At 40.5% G+C, this 16369-nt stretch overlaps 1 protein-coding gene and 1 long non-coding RNA gene across 3 annotated transcripts in view; both read right to left on the reverse strand.

The window, feature by feature from the left end:
• GNAQ (G protein subunit alpha q) overlaps positions 1 to 16369 on the reverse strand; it is a 354951-nt gene that overhangs the window by 295700 nt on the left and 42882 nt on the right. The gene's annotated exons all lie outside the window — the stretch shown is intronic.
• Positions 12267 to 16369, reverse strand: part of LOC125925255 (uncharacterized) — a 9583-nt gene continuing 5480 nt past the window's right edge. The window contains exon 2 of the long non-coding RNA XR_007458753.1: positions 12267 to 16361. This is a non-coding gene — a long non-coding RNA (uncharacterized LOC125925255). The remainder of the gene's footprint in view (positions 16362 to 16369) is intronic.

A 16369-nucleotide genomic window follows, 5' to 3' on the forward strand; every position in this document is an offset into this window, starting at 1 on the left:
TTGAACTCACACAGGACAAGCAATCAAAAAAATGCTCCTTCCTTCCTTAATGACAAGGGACATTACAATATGGTTGCAACCCAAACTTCAGGATGTAATAAGGAGTGATTAACACAGACCACCTACTGTGTACAATGTTAGGGGTGCTAGTGAGAGGCCCACTTAAGCAACCTGATTTCCTTCTATGACGGGAGACCAGGCCACAGATGAGGAAGGAAAAGCGGGTGTATTGTATCTTCTCTTGATTTCCCTGTTCTCTTTTATATCGACACAAACTAAATATGAGGTCAAATTCAAGTACTGGATTTTTGGCTTTAGATATCTTTTAGGTAAGTAAACAGCGAAGTTACACACTTGGAATCAATCGGAGATTCATACTGAATGACAGACTGTGGGGATCTGTCCTGAAATCTAATACATCCCATGTCTTTACTGACAGTATTAACAAAAACGCTTCTTTTTCCTGATGCAATTCTTTATGAATCTTTCTCTAATAGGTTCATCTATTATCCCCTGAGAATGAACTGGGTTGGATTACAAATGCTAGATGTGGGGGGAAAAAAAAGTTTAAATGATCTCGACCTTGAAAGGATGTGCCCACAGAATAAAAATGAAATTCAATAGGAATAAGTACCCTCAGTAACCGAGATGGAAAAAAATCCGTGCAAATGCATGACAGAGAGAAATGAAAAAATGCAGGGACTGTATGCAGATCATAGATGACCACAGGTCAAAATGGGGCTGGTAAGGTGGGACTGTATTGAAAAAAATAATAAAGAACAAACAAGGTACAGAAGCCCTCTGCACTCAAAATTGCTGTATTTCTTCGGATGACTTAGACAAAAGACAAAGGTTTCAGAGTCACGTATACGTCAGTTTCAGAAAAGATACCCAAATACTCTGACCTCATAACTGTACCTCAAGTGCTGGGTTCCATTATTTACTTTCCCAAAAAGAAAACACCTAGGATGACACAGGACAAGATTTCATCCCTGCCTTTTGAGAAACGATGGAAAGAACGCCTCATATTTCGCATAAAGAAGAAAGCGAGGCCTAGGAGTGTCATGAGGCCAACCTCAATTATTTGGAGGAGCAGATGTGTTCCAGTGGGTTCCAGAGTCCCAATGTCCCCAAAGAACTAACCCAAGATGAGTTTCAGGACAGACTAAAGTCCAATAGATGAAAATTTCCTCACAAACAAGAATCACCCAAGAATTAATTCCTCTCGGGGAATGATGTGGCCACTACTGAATACAAGCTAACGAGAAATTGGGGGACATTACAGAGGTGACTCAAATATGGGGTACAAGCTTGGACTTTAAAACACATCCTTCACTGAGATTCTATAATTGTAACTCTCCATGAAAAACTTCACATGTGTTCATTACAGTCATCAAGACTCATAGGCGGACTTCCTGGAAAAAAAGCAAAGGGCTCTAAAAAACAATAACTTCCTTTCTACCCCTCAAAATGTAGGAAAAGAAGAAAAGCAGAGAAAAACCTCATCTGCATTAATAAATTAATTAGTAAAGGACTGGGGGCGCCTGGGTGGCTGAGTCAGTTAAGCATCCGACACCTCAGGCCATCATCTCGCAGTTCACAAGTTCGAGCCCCACGTTGGCTTCTGTGCTGACAGCTCAAAGCCTGGAGCCTGCTTCAGATTCTGTGTCTCCCTCTCTCTCTCTCTCTCTACCCCACTCTGGCTCGTACTCTCTCTCTCTCTCTCTCAAAAATAAACATTAAAAAAGTCTTTTTAAAATAGCAAAGGACTTATCCATCAGAAGCAATACAAACGGACCAAATAGAGCCTGCTGGGAATATGCACGCCTCTTACGCTTGTGAAATAGCGCAGAGCTGAAGGAAGCAAGTGGCAAAGGTTCTGAAAGACTCCTGACATCCCCTGACTTGGAAGGGTAAGTAAGTCCTTACTGAAACTCACCTTCCTGCCTCTACGAGCTGTGGAGGAGCTAAGGGGGGAGTGTTGAGCAGCCCACCCCCGTGTTTCCTCTGAGCAGGCAGGGTTGAGGGCGGAAAACAGTCCTACTTTACGAAGTGGCCTCAAGGAAATATACCCACAGGGACGCACAGAACCTGAAAGCCATCAACGACAAGGCACTCTCCGGAAGGATTTCTCACCAAAGAGGCTGGCTCGCCCAAAAGAGGAGGAACAAGTGGGCCCGGACGTAAAATACAATGAAACTGAGCAGCAGCAAAGCTCACAGACTGAGGCTGTCCACGGGCACGGAGCCTCCCATACTGCCCTACTCTGGCCAGAGAGGCACTAAAAACAATATATACCATCATCGGCCAGCCCTCCGGCTCAAGTGCGAAGGGAAGGACATGAACCGACCCAAGACAAATAGGGAAGGAAGTCAATGAGATTCCACCCACACTATTTTTGGACCAACGGTAGGGCCAGACAAAATGTGAAACACTCGGAAGAGGACAAGGCGCAGAGCACGCGAGAAAGGAAAACGCGGACAACGCTCTGCAAGATTTACTCTAGGAAACAGAAGGAAAGGAAAAAACAATGTATAACGGTTCTGTACTATCAAGAATACTTAAGAAAATGTGAGCTGTTTGACACAGGTTATTAAAACATGAAATAAGGTCGAAAGAAAACTGCCAGAGCTAAGGGAGGAAATAAGGAGAAAAGCAGGATACTGCAGAACTTAAAAATGAAGTCGAGGAATAAAAATCGTATAGCAGGGGCACCTGGGTGGCTCAGTCGGTTGAGTGGCCGACTACTTCGGCTCAGGTCGTGGTCTCGCGGTCCTGGAGTTCCAGCCCCGCGTCAGGCTCTGGGCTGGCAGCTCGGGGCCTGGAGCCTGCTTCGGATTCTGTGTCTCCCTCTCTCTCTGCTCCTCCCCTGCTTGTGCTCTATCTCTCTGTGTCTCTCAAAAATAAATAAATGTTAAAAAAAATTAAGAAAAAATCGTATAGCAGAACTCTTGTCATTCCAGCTATGTGCCAACCACGGGCAAGTCAGCATTGCAGGAAAGCTATCAGAGCAAATCACACAAGGAAAAGAATGGAGAAATGAAGCAATCAGACGCAAGTTGACAACTTTGGTAGAGGAAAAACAGAAGTCCAATACATGAAGACGTGGTGTGACTAAAGAGGAAAACAATTCCTGCGCAACACAGAAAATAACCCAATGGTAAATTGGGGAAGATCTTCGAAATGAAAGGATTAAGATACAGATGGAATGGGTTCACAGTGCTTCAGGATAAAAAATAAAGAATATAAAACACTGAGGCAAAAGCCTGGTGACGTTATTAAAGTTGCATGTTAAAGAAAGAAAGAGACACCCAGATAGAAAAGGCAAATCACAAAGAAAAAACCATTCTGGCTGACTGCAGACTTCTCATCAAATTTAGATGTCAGAAAACAATGGAGCAACATCTATCATGTAGCAAGCAACGTGGGCGGAAAAGGCGCAGAGTCCAAGAATGCCGTGTCCATGCAAGCCGTCATTAACGTGTGAATCCCACAGAAAGGCATTCTCAAATACACAGGAAAAATAAACACATTATCCATGGACCCTTCACAAAACATCTATCTGAAAGCAACATCCAGCCAACTCATAAGTGAATGAAAATAAATAAAAGCGTATGATTAAAGAAATTGAAAGAAGAAATATCTGGTGATGAGCATTTATGTAAATACAGAACTAATGCTAAATATGTAGTTTTAATTACAGACACAAACATATATAAATACTAAAATTTGTGAATGAATGCTGAATAACAAATAAGCAATACATAACAAAATACTTTGATGGGTTTCTTTAGGCTTAACTAGAAATGATTCCCTGTGATCATCCCAGGCACTGAATATGAAATCAAAGGATTAAGAGTTTTAGAAAGCGCAAAAATAAATTAACTCTGTGTATGAACTTTGCAGAATTCCAGAATCATTTGTGAAATGTTAATGTTCCCATCGGCTGCAAGATCAAACGTTAACTCTATGCTGGTGGAAGTGAACAGAAGGAGTGAGAGGAGGAGTAAAAGAAGCAGAAGAAAAACCACTTCAGGGGAAGAGAGCAGATCTACTGAATCTGAAGTCAGGAAGTTGTGATCAAGGGGAAGACCAAAATACACAAGATGTGGATTTAAAAAAAAAAAAAAAAAGAGCATGGAAACGATCCTGAATGTATCTTGAATACGAGGTACACCTCTCACTCCAACTGACACAAATATCCTTTTTACACTCAAATTAAGAAAGTTTCCGTTTTCTCTATTGATGGTTAGCCTTTCAGTGACCATCAATAAAATTACAGGGACAGACACGAACCTTCAGAAAAATGTCCTTAGCCACAGATTACTTTGTTGTTCTTATAAGACTTTTATCATTTGATGGGGTGCCTGGGTGGCTCAGTCGGTTAAATGGCGGACTTTGGCTCAGGTCATGAGCTCAACGGTTTGTGGGTTCGAGCCCCGTGTCAGGCTCTTTGCTGACAGCTTGGAGCCTGGAGCCCGCTTCGGATTCTGTGTCTCCCTCTTTTTCTCTGCCCCTCCCCTGCTCACGCTCTGTTTCTCTCTTTCTCTCAAAAATAAACAAACATTTTTTTAAAAAAGACTTTTATCATTTGATACATTCAGTGTTGTCTCAGGGAAGACAGAAAAGTAAAATACATATAAAATAAAATGTGTAAAGAGTATTACTAAGCATTAAGATTTAGAGAAACCTCTTAAGTCTGGTATCATTAACTTGTCTATAATAGGAGTAAGAAAAATTCAGAACATGCAAATTACACACCAGTAAAGCTGAGAATGGATGCAATACAGATGAGGGATTGGTAAATGATAGCCATAGTGCCAAACCTGGCTTGCTGCCTATTTTTGTAAAAAAAAAAAAAAAAAAAAAAAAAAGTTTCATTTGAACACAGCTGTACCCATTCACTAACAAAGTTTATGACAGAGTTGAGTAGCTGCAACAGAGATCATATGGCCTACAGAGCCAAAAATATTTACTATCTCACACTTTACATTAAACGTTTCTCAACCCTTGCTAATAGGTGAAAAAATTTTGCTCCATTGTTCATGGAGGCGGGAGGGTGGGGAGAGTTGGGGGGAGAAGGGCAAAGTAAAATTAAAAGCAGACTATGTACCTTTCAAATTATTTGAGGTGGGAAACAAAACAAGAAACCCAATACAAACCAAATAACAAAGAAGGTAAAGCAGGAAGGAGGGGGAAATGGAAAGAGGAAGAGAACTGCCAGAGATCAATAGAAGAGTCAGAAGACAGAAATCAGATGCAAAAAAAAACAACTGTATCTATATAATATCCACACGTGTAAGTTGAATGAACTCATCTACTGAAGCAAGAAGAGTCTCAAACTGGGGGTAAAACAAAAACCAACAAAACCTCTTAGAGGAGCAACAAAAAGATTAAGAGTAGTTGAAAACAGGGGCACCTGAGTGGCTCAGTCAGTTAAGCGTCCGACTTGGGCTCAGGTCATGATCTCGCAGTTCATGAGTTCGAGCCCCACGTTGGGCTCTGTGCTGACAGCTCAGAGCCTGGAGCCTGCTTTGGATTCTGTGTCTCCCTCTCTCTCTGTCCCTCCCCCACTTGCACTCTGTCTCTCTCTCAAAAACAAATAAACATTAAAAAAAATTTTTTTAAAGAATAGTTGAAAATAAATGGAGAAACAGACCAAGCAAATGAAAACAAAAGACCCATACGAATCCCAACAAAGTTGAATTCAAGATGCAAAAGAATTGATTTATTTCAAAAAGTAATGTTATACAATGCAAGCTTAATTCTCAAGGACATTTTTAAGGCACCTGAAAACAGAATACTTACATATACAAAACAAAAATCTCTGGAAATACAAGAAATTGTCATAAACATTAGAGTAATGGAAGGCTTCAGCTCAATTCTCAGTACTTGGTTGGTTCACAATATAAACAAGGAGATTCACTACAAATACAAGCAACAAAATTAAATAGCACTCACAATCTTATGTTTTATTATACACACACACATGCACACTTTATGTATTCATAAAACAAAAACTGACTATATATCAGACTACCATTCCAAAAAAGTAAAAATGGATGCCTCGCTGGCTCAGTTGGTCAAGCGTACGACTCTTGATCTTGGGTTAAGAGTTCCAGTCCCATGCTGGGTGTAGAGATTTCTTAAAAATAAAATCTTAAAAAAAAAAAAAAAAAGCAGGGGCACCTGGGTGGCTCAGTCATTTGAGCGTCCAACTTTGGCTCAGGTCATGATCTTGCAGTTCATGGGTTTGAGCCCCGTGTCAAGCTCTGTGCTGACAGCTCAAAGTCTGGAGCCTGCTTTTGATTCTTTGTCTCCCTCTCTCTCCGCTCCTCCCCCACTTGCACTGTCTCTGTCTCTCTCAAAATAAATAAATAGAATTTAAAAAAAAAAAGGAAAGGAAAAACAGTACAGACCATATTCTCCTATCAAAATGATGTAAGACTAGAAATAACAAAAATCATAAACATTTAGAAATTTTAAACTATCTTCAACCCTGGTTCAAAGATAAAAATCAAAACCATAATTTTAAAATGTCTGTAAAAGAATAATATCAACACTACACAGAAACAAGTAGAAAAATTCAAAGTTTTAAACACTTCTAATTCAAACCTAGAAAATACTAAAATAATCAAACAATTTTAACTCAAGAAAATACAAAAAGTAAAACTAAATAAACCTAGAGATATTTCAAGAAATAAAATAATAAAGATAAGGCAAGAATAAATAACAAGGGTGCTAAGACCCCACAACGGGGAAAGAATATGTCCTTTCAATAAATGGTACTTGGACAACTAGATATCCATTTGTAAAAAAAAAAATGAAGTCAGAACCCAACCTCACACCATATACAAAAAGCACCTCAAACTGCATGAGAGACTTACATATAAGACCTGAATCTACAAAATCCTTAGAAGAAAACATGAAAGTAAATCTTTGAGACCTTGGATTTAGCAAGTTTCTTAAAAGTAAAAGCACAAGAAACCGGAAAAAAAAAAAAAATCACCATCAAAAACATCTGTGTCAGTACAATTTTGCACATGGCCAAACCTGTCCTATAATCTTATCAGTTCTATTTTCTTTTCCCCTTGGGCACATTTATCCTAGAGCACTCACTCCATCCTTCTGCAGATGAAATGGTCAATTTTCTAGAAATATTGGTTAATAAAATGGAAGTAAAAAGTGACAAAAACCTAACTAAATCATAAACTGAGGTATGTGTTAGTTATTTTTGTAAATAGGCAGTATAGAAACGAAAATTATAAAAACAGAAATGAATAGAAATTTATCCAATAAAAATGCAAAAAATACATTTTTGGGTTTGTTTGTTTTTACCTATCACGTTGTCAAAATAGTCACTAACACACATTAGAGGTGGTGAAGTAAATTAATACAACCTATCTGAAAGATAAAGTGGTGATGTGTACCAAAATTTAAAGTAAGTCTGTCATTTGGCTGATGACCTAACTCTGAGGAACTTATCTGCTAAAGGGTCAATTGTACAAGGGTACAAAATGGATCCCCTGCAATATTCACTGCAGCATTGACTATAACTTTTTCAAATGGAATCTAACTAATTATCCATCAGTAGGTAGAGGTCAGGTATTAGTGCCAGTAAACGTGCTGGTTAATATTTAACAAGTTCTCCCAGTGGGAGGGGAAAGCCCTGATTGGTAGCACCTGCCAACTTCTGTGATGTAAGTACTCCACATCTTGGCTGATTTCAAGCTGTCCAAGTGAAGTCACTGAACAGAGAATCGACAAGAAATGTGTCAAACTTTCATGAGTAGATACAAGCCAACTGCGGCACACCACTGTAAAGACTGAAAATATGCTGCAACTACAATTAAAAAAAAATACACTGTTGCACTAACAAGCATAAATGTGATGTAAAAGCTTTATATTAACAGGGCAAGATATCCATTCCGTATTACTGGATGAAAAAACCAATTACATACAGAAGAACTTATGTTATATCATCTCTAACAGTATGAACTTCCATGTGTATGTATTTCACTGCCATTTTGGAAGAAAAAGAATCATACAACAGTGATATGGAAACACTACATTCAACCAAGTTTCACCTATAACAACAGTAAATCTGACTTTCATGGAGTATCTAAACCAGAATCAGACCTTTATTTCAAAACAGAATAGAAAAAGATCAACATATTTGGCTTCAAAATAATTAAAAACTTCTGTATTAAACAGTTCAAAACAAAGACAAAGAAAAACAAAACACTGGGGTTATTTACAGTAAATATGAAAATGGCAAACTTCATATGCATGTTCAGAACTCATAAACAGACAAAGGAAATAAGGAGACAACTTACAAAATAATAAGTTCAACTAGAAACACATGGGCAAATGATCATTCTCACTAGTGATCAAATAAATGCAAATTTTAAAATCACATACCTTTTTTTTTTTTGCCTGTTAACTCATTAATACTCTCATAATATTGCTCATGATATTGCAAATTGCATACAATCACTTCAAAATGTGTCTTAGGTGTGTGCAATCAAGTCATAAACTTTTTCATAACCTCAGACCTAGAATTAACATTTCTATTAATCTATTCTAAAAGCATGTGTGTGTTTAAAAAATGCTAACTCCATCACAGCATTATTTTCAAAACAGTAACATTGAGAGAAATCTAGGTGTCCAAAAAAATGAGAGTAAGCAAGCAAATTAATATGTATCCTTTAAAAGAATATTATACAGCAATTCTAAATTCTAAATATTAATATGAAGTCTATACAGTCATATAGAAAATGCTTACAACACAATGTTATATTATTACACAGTATGATTACACCTGAGCAAGACACATATAAAAATAAAACAGACTAGAAAGGAACACACACTCACACAAATCATGTTTAAGTTAGTACACTCCGAATAAGTTCATGAATAAATTTTTTTAAAATTTCAAACTTTGTGTAAAGAAACGATTCCATTATTTATAAGATTTCAAAATCACTGAACAATGAAACATAATAACATTGTACACCTGAAACTAATGTAACATTGTGTATCAACTATACTTCAAAAAAGGTTAACACCCTTTAAAAAAAAAGTTATTCACATAGAACGGACTCATTCTTTTGAAGGGCAATGTGAAAACAAAATAATGTATTTCTTAAGAATGTAAGAAAATTCTTAACTGGAAGGAAATAAACACTTCTTGACTCAAACTCTATTAAATACGACAGTTCTTCTCATCATTAAACTTTACTATTTTAGAAGACAATCATACCACCAAAGGATAACTATCTCAAGTGCTCTTAATTTGCTCCAAAAAGAGAATAAAATACAATATAAACTCAGGCAATAGCATGCTGTCTGAAGATAGATTATATAAAGACAGAATGTATTTAATAGAAAAAAAAATCATTGTGTGGCCACATGATTCAATACACTGGGATGCATATGCATTAATTAATTCTGGGAAGGATACACTGTAATTTGAGTAGCAATTCACAGATAGACTCTAGGGATTTAGAAAAACCTTACACAAGAATCTCTGTTCCCACAATAAGCATGGCCTGGAGTGGAAAGCCCTTATAGCAAATGGGTTTCTCAAAGGACACAGCTGGTGATTTTCATGAAAATATATTTGGAATCAAGATTTCCTAAGCAATACTATTAATGAAGTCCTATGATTTCGCCCATTAAAATGCAACCTTTTGTGAAGAACTGTATGCGTAGGGAAATACAAATTGCTTATCAGAAACTAATCAAGCAACATATAGGTATATTCTCTCACAGAACATGGGAAACTTTGGGGACTCGACGTTACAAGAGACTAGTATGTGCCCAAAATGTTTTAGTCATTTCTAATGTGCTCTGGATAACATCTCAGGTGGTGACCCAACACATAATATAGGAGGTGCAGAGGACATGCCATTTATTAGTCTGGACCACAGCAAGGACCGTCCATCTCCACAATCTGTGTCCTATCTGAGTTGGCTCCAAGAGGATCCGATAGCTTGGCAAAGTGTTAGTCCTTGACCCATTAGGAATCGATTGGTAATGAAAATAGGGGTTGATTTCAAGTATCTTTTGTTTCTGCTCTTCCTACTTCTGTTCTCAAATTATTCAAATTATTCAATATATATTTGCCTACATTTTCGAGTCAAGAAATCCTCATAACTCGATTCTATCATGAACAAAAGCACCCCATTTCAAATGCTGGTCATAAATGGAAACAGGCTTCAGGGCTTATTGAGTAATCTACTCCCTGGGCTCAGATGTAATAGCCCCAGAATGTGAACAGCTCCTAAGAGAACACAATCAATTGGCAGGTGCCTTGATCAGCTAAAATTACAAGATTACTTCCATGTATTACATACCTCCACAGTGAGTGTGAATCCACTTTGGCAAGACTATCTCAGGCTACTATGTATCTACTTATTGCCTTGGGCAACTGACAGGTGCTCTATTGTAGGAGAAGCAAGCCAGGTGAAAGCAGATTTCCTGCACGAGGATCTCTCAAGAGACATTCTAATAACCCATCGCCAGATTCTCAATACAGAGTTCTCAATACAGTAAGAGATGCATTTCTGTCACGTTAAGCAGCTGCCAGGTTAAATACACACACACACACACACACACACACACACACACACACACACACACGAATCATGGTGCACATTTTCTTTTTTATGTGTGAATGGTTTTTCTCAGGACACTGCTTGACATGAGTTTTGTGCCTGGTCTATTTAACCATCTGTGGGGGTAAAAGGTCAGGGGAGGACGCATGCAACAAGAGCACCTCCCACACAAGCAGACTGCTGCCCTTGCTCCTCTCCCAATCTGGGATCGGGGAAGCAAGGGCACAGGAGACGTGACCAGATGAGGAAATGCAAGGGGGCAGTGGAGCTCGTAAGAGAAGCTGCATTGGCCTGGCTCTTTCCAACCACAGGCCAACGCACAGAGCACCTCTCTGTTCTTCTCCTTTCCTTCCTCCAGAGTCTAGCGAAGACACCACCGCACCACCCCTCCAGGGAACAACAGCCTCTGTCCAGCCAAGCCCCGCCAGACTCCCATTACTCTCCTTCACCTGTGACTGCTCTCCTTTTCCCCTGCACCTGTCCAACTCCATATCCAAAATCAAGCTGACAAGATAATGAGGAAGAGGCTGCGGCCGGGAGGAAAGCAGGGGTCGACGAGTGCCAGACCCCTGCCGGGCACCTCCAGGGGAATTGGGCTCTTCTGCAGACCTAGGCTGTGAGTCTAGCTGTTCTTTCTTTGGTCACAGAGCCCGATCTCCAGAATGCAGACAAGAGACACAGGAAGTCGCCTCCTTGAAGTTTCTCTGAACATGGTCATGACAACTAAGGGCAGTTCAGAAAAACAGTCCAGAAAAATTGAAATTTTCTGATTTCAATAAAGGCCCCGTGAAAAAAAAAAAAAAAAGATGGGCACAGGAATGTAAGAAGAAATGGACATAAATGCTCCGTTCCTGGGTTGATTCTAAATCTCCCCTGGAAGGTGCTAGAAAAGGAGTCTACCGGCTCCCAATACACAGCAGTCCCCCAAACGTGCTCCACCAAGGTGTGAGGCACTCCTGGAGCCCAGACTCAGATGACCGACCCGCTCTCACTGAAAATGGCAGACACGGCCTTGGGCAGCAGGTTCTCTGCAAGCAAATGGAAAGCAATGCTTAAAAAGCCCAATGAAGGGGAAAAAACTAGTAGCAGTGGGCCAAAGACAGCGGTCTAAGGGTACCCACGAAAGCTCCGGGGCAGGGGCCTGAGGCAGGGCAGCCCTTGAACGCTGCCTGGTCCGCAGGCTCCACCCCTGCGCCTGCCAGGATATCGCCCTTCCTGCAGGAAGCAAGAGACCCATGCTGATATGACAGGAGGCTTTTGATACCATTGCCTGTGAAGGCAGTGAAACTATCAGCGGCGTGCCAGGCGGCATGGGGGCCGCTCTGGCCAGACTCGCTGATGCCTCCTCACTCTTCCCCGGAGCCGCCGAGCCTCCCGCAGGGTGCTCAGGGTGTCTTCCGGAAGGGAAGGAGAGGACGGTGAGGGCAGCCAGGAGTCCACCAGACCTGCCGATGCCTCCCAGAGGGCCTGTCACCACTGCAGAGGGCTGGGGCTCGGGGCCCCTCATCCCCAGGGATGAGCCTGGGCAGAAGGTGGCCAAGAGGCCAGAGCCGCAGACGGGGAAGCAGAACAAGTTTCAACGTTCAGACAGCCGTGAGGTTCGGTCCAATGTCTTCATTCTACAGGTCTCTGTAGAAACAGTCCAGGAACAAATCCTGTTCCCTGAAGAAACACCTTCACAATAGTTCAAAGAGATGTAGGGCAGGACCGACCGCTTGACCTCCCTTTAGTTACAGGTTTTAGAAAAAACACACAAAACTAAACCAATGTGTGTGTGTGGGGGGGGGGGGGTATTTATTTACCCAAATAAACTTCCACAGTGCCTGCTACTGCTTCTGTGTGCTTGACCAATTCTCAAAAAATATCACGAGTGTTAGAAAGACAAGAGTTAAATCCGTAGCAAGCACCCTGGCATTCTTTTAAGGGCAAACTAGGAACAAGAATTAAAGTCATCCTGTATTATTAGAACAAGTCACAGGAAATGGGTCAGCTCTTTAGGACAAGAGGAAAACTGCACTTACCATCTGCAGAAAGAACGTGTAGTATAATGAAGCCGCTCTGGAAAGGGGAGGTCCTAAAATATCCGCTCAGAGGGTCAGAAACTAACACTGTATCTTTGCCTTAAAAAAACAAACCCCAAAACATGCTCAGGCTGACTGGGTGTAACAAAAGCAAAGGCCTCTGCTGATGCTACCCCCCCCCCCCCACCATCTGTACAGAAATACAATTAGAGGGGCTTTAAGGCTCTCTAGGTACGGAGATGAGAATGCTCACATCATGAAAATGGGGAAGATTCGCTCTTACTCCACACAGGCCTACACGCACCGTCCTCCTTTCTAGCAAACGCGCTGCATCCTATTTTGAAACCCAGTGGGGTGTGATAGATTATCCAGCACTGGCTCACTCACTCTCTGCTGGGAATCGTGAACCGGTCTCCAGTCCCTGCCCTCTGGAAAAGGAAGGAGAATTCTACATTTTGTTCAGTAACAATGTATTTTGTTCCGGGGACTCAAGTGTTGCTAAAGAGAGTTAATTATCTCCTACAAGCACATTCACAAGTGCCCTTTTAGTGTAGTAAAGCACCCAACTTCCCCTCACCAGCTCACAGCCACATGTTTGAAGGAAGCACCAACTTGGAAGTTCCCTAAATCTTAAAGAAATGTGCATGCCAGGGAGTCTAAGAAACCCCTCCTGGCACCAAAGGGCACTGGGATGAAAGGGTAAATGAATGGGCGGTGTTTGCACAGAAGGGGGCTGTAGCAAACAGCTGGAATAACGGGCGGGTAAGCCACTCAAATGCTTGTCTTATTTTTTTAAATGTTTGCTTTTGAGAGAGAGAGAGAGAGAGAGAGAGAGAGAGAGAAACAGAGTGTGAGCAAACAAGGGGAAGAGACAGAGGGAGACACAGAATCAATCCTAAGCAGGCTCCAGGCTCCGAGCTGTCAACACTGAGCCCGACACAGGGCTGGAACCCACCAACCATGAGATCATGACCTGAGCCGAAGTAGAACGCTTAGCCGACTGAGCCACCCAGGTGCCCCAAAGTGCTGATCTTTAGTTGCAGTCACCAGGAAGTATACAGAAGATGCCAGCAATCACCCTGCTTGCCCTAACAGAAAAAAGAAAGGTAGGGAAGAAACAATAAAAATAAAGATTTCATCAGAGTCTTGAAAATGTAAAAAAGCAAAAGAAAAACTCTTGATTTTTTAACAACTAGTGGTGATCAAAAAAAAAGTCAAATTCCAGGAAGAGGCAATTAATACATGATTTCAGTTCTCTAAAGGGAAAAAAACTCAAGGCTATTTTAGAATTATGCATGACTGTGTTTCTAAACATCACTATTCACTTCCTGCAACAGAGCCAAAAAGTCTCACTCTCGCTCTTTCTGTGGATCAATTATTGTTCCTTTCTGTGAGGTTTCAGGAATACAATGGCATTAATGACATTCCTGTTCCCAACCGCACCACAATCTATTCGGCACTTCCTTGAAACAACTACTTTGTTTCTTAAGTAGTCCCAACTGCTCACGATCCAAAATTAATCCTGTAATAAAGGTGCATGGAATTTTTAAATTTCAAAGGACCTGTGTAACAGTTTTCCATTCAAACTGCTGCATACGCTTCTATCGGCTTTTCAGGCTGAAACAATATGAGAACGCTCAACTGAATCACTCCCGCTAGACAATGAATGAGAAGCAGGACCGGGAGACAAAGACTATTCCGTTGTTAAAACCCAACTGCTTTCACCGTGCCCCAGGTGGCCCACGAAACGGCAAAGAGGAGTGTGGCAAATGGAGAACATGTGGATGATGCACGTTAGACGGAAGCAAGAAGTGTACATTCATGTCCTCTGATTGCCCTTTCTTTGGAGAATCCAGCTGCCCACCCTTCTGTGCCCACAAGCCCCCAGTTACTGACAACAGAATCACTGTGAACTGAGCAAGGCTTTGTCTATGCTGGGATACAAAAAACAAAACAAAACCAAACAAAACTAAACAAGACCAAAGCCGCCATCTTTGGCCTCAAGGAGCTTCCAACCCAGTTAGTGCTCAGGGCAAGTGGTCGGTCAGTAATGACTTCTCATGGTTGAAGGCATTCTTGCCGATACACTCCTAGGAAGTTAATTCTCAAGATCATCTGCTTTCTCCAGTTGTGTAATCCCCGGGAAGCTTGTACAATGGCCTTGAGATTATTTTGGTTTCTTCTCTGTATTAAGAGCCAATAGAAAAGCCAATGCCAGGAAGGATAAAACTCAGAAGGACATGTCTGTCTGAGGGCGTCTACTGGGAAACAGCAAAACTGTGAAAAGTACTTGTAGTCTTCGTTGCTGGCGAGTATGAAATAAGGAGTATCTCACACAGCACATTATTTTGCATCAATGAGGGGCTTAATACTTGCTCATTTGACCAGCATTCTCTATGCAGCTGTTCTTTCATAAGATATGCCTGATTTAAAAAAAAAATTGGAGGAAGTGTTTATTTTCCAATAACTGACAAGTGTTTGTGGAATAAATGAATTTGAAGTATGTTCTTAACTTTATTTTTAAATCACACGAATTTTGTTCTTAAAATTTAACCATGAAGTCTTTTAACAAAATATTCTGCTCTGATCTCAGAAATTATTGCTAGGTATAAAGGTCAACCCCAGAGCTAGTCAGTGAATTCAGATTTTGGTTCTCAGCATCAAAATACGGATATTTTTGTTTGTCAAGTCCAGATCCATGGCCAACCACCTAGAATTTAGGAACTCATTTCCAACAGCATGGTTAGGTCATTTTTTTTCTTTTTACTGCATGATAGATGAGAAATCAGACAGATTTTTACATATCGGTAACATTACAAATCAAAGGTGATCGTGGAACAACTTCCTATCATTTTATTAGTAACAGCTGTTCACGTAAAACAGTGTTTGGGTCTGAGAACAGCTCTGTCTTCAATGTTACTCCATTCGGCAGCACAGGAGAAAACATTCACTGTTTACTGAAGTCAGTTATTGCCACAGATTTAATTACCAGCAATCACACTTTTTACCTTCTATTGCTATTTCACACTTCCCTAGGATGAATTCTGCAAAGATCTTAACATTGCTTAAAAGCCATGATACCAGTTTCCTTTTGAAAAATGTCATCACCCTCCCAGCTGAAACAAGGAAATTAGACTTTAAATTTGTTGCTACAAATACTTGTATTTCCCTCAAGCCAAAACAGTGTGTGGAGCAAACAGGCTCCCTCCCTCTACCTCCTTAGGAAGAAAGCAATCCTAACCTTCTTAAAATGGCTTCTCTCTCCCAAGATGTACCATTTGAGTTCCCTGCTTTTCCTCTACAACACCCAATCAACATTTCCATTAATGTCAACAGAACTAATAACCTCCCCTTAAAGAAAAATTAACATGAATGCTGGAATCAAAATCATCCTTGGAAAATCTAGTTCATTTCTTCTCAAGTGTAAGTTTGCCTGGATCATGAAGAAAAATCTGTTCCTTTTTTCTGCTAAGTTTAGCATAGCACGCAGCCACACAACTGTGAAAGCTGTTTCAGGTCCTTAAAAATTCATCTGTAATAAAAATCATGACTATATTGAATAGGCACCTACAAAATCGAATATAAACCATCTCCTATAAAGTGGAGCTGTGTTGCTGTTGTTATTGTTGTTGTTTTTTAATGAGAAGGAGGCTATCAAATTTATTTGTAATAAACAAAATGGCCACTAAATTATTCTTCTGGTTCTCCTTTCTAAATTTACCTAAAAAA

This window comes from Panthera uncia, chromosome D4 (assembly GCF_023721935.1).
Source record: "Panthera uncia isolate 11264 chromosome D4, Puncia_PCG_1.0, whole genome shotgun sequence".
Lineage (NCBI taxonomy): Eukaryota > Metazoa > Chordata > Mammalia > Carnivora > Felidae > Panthera > Panthera uncia.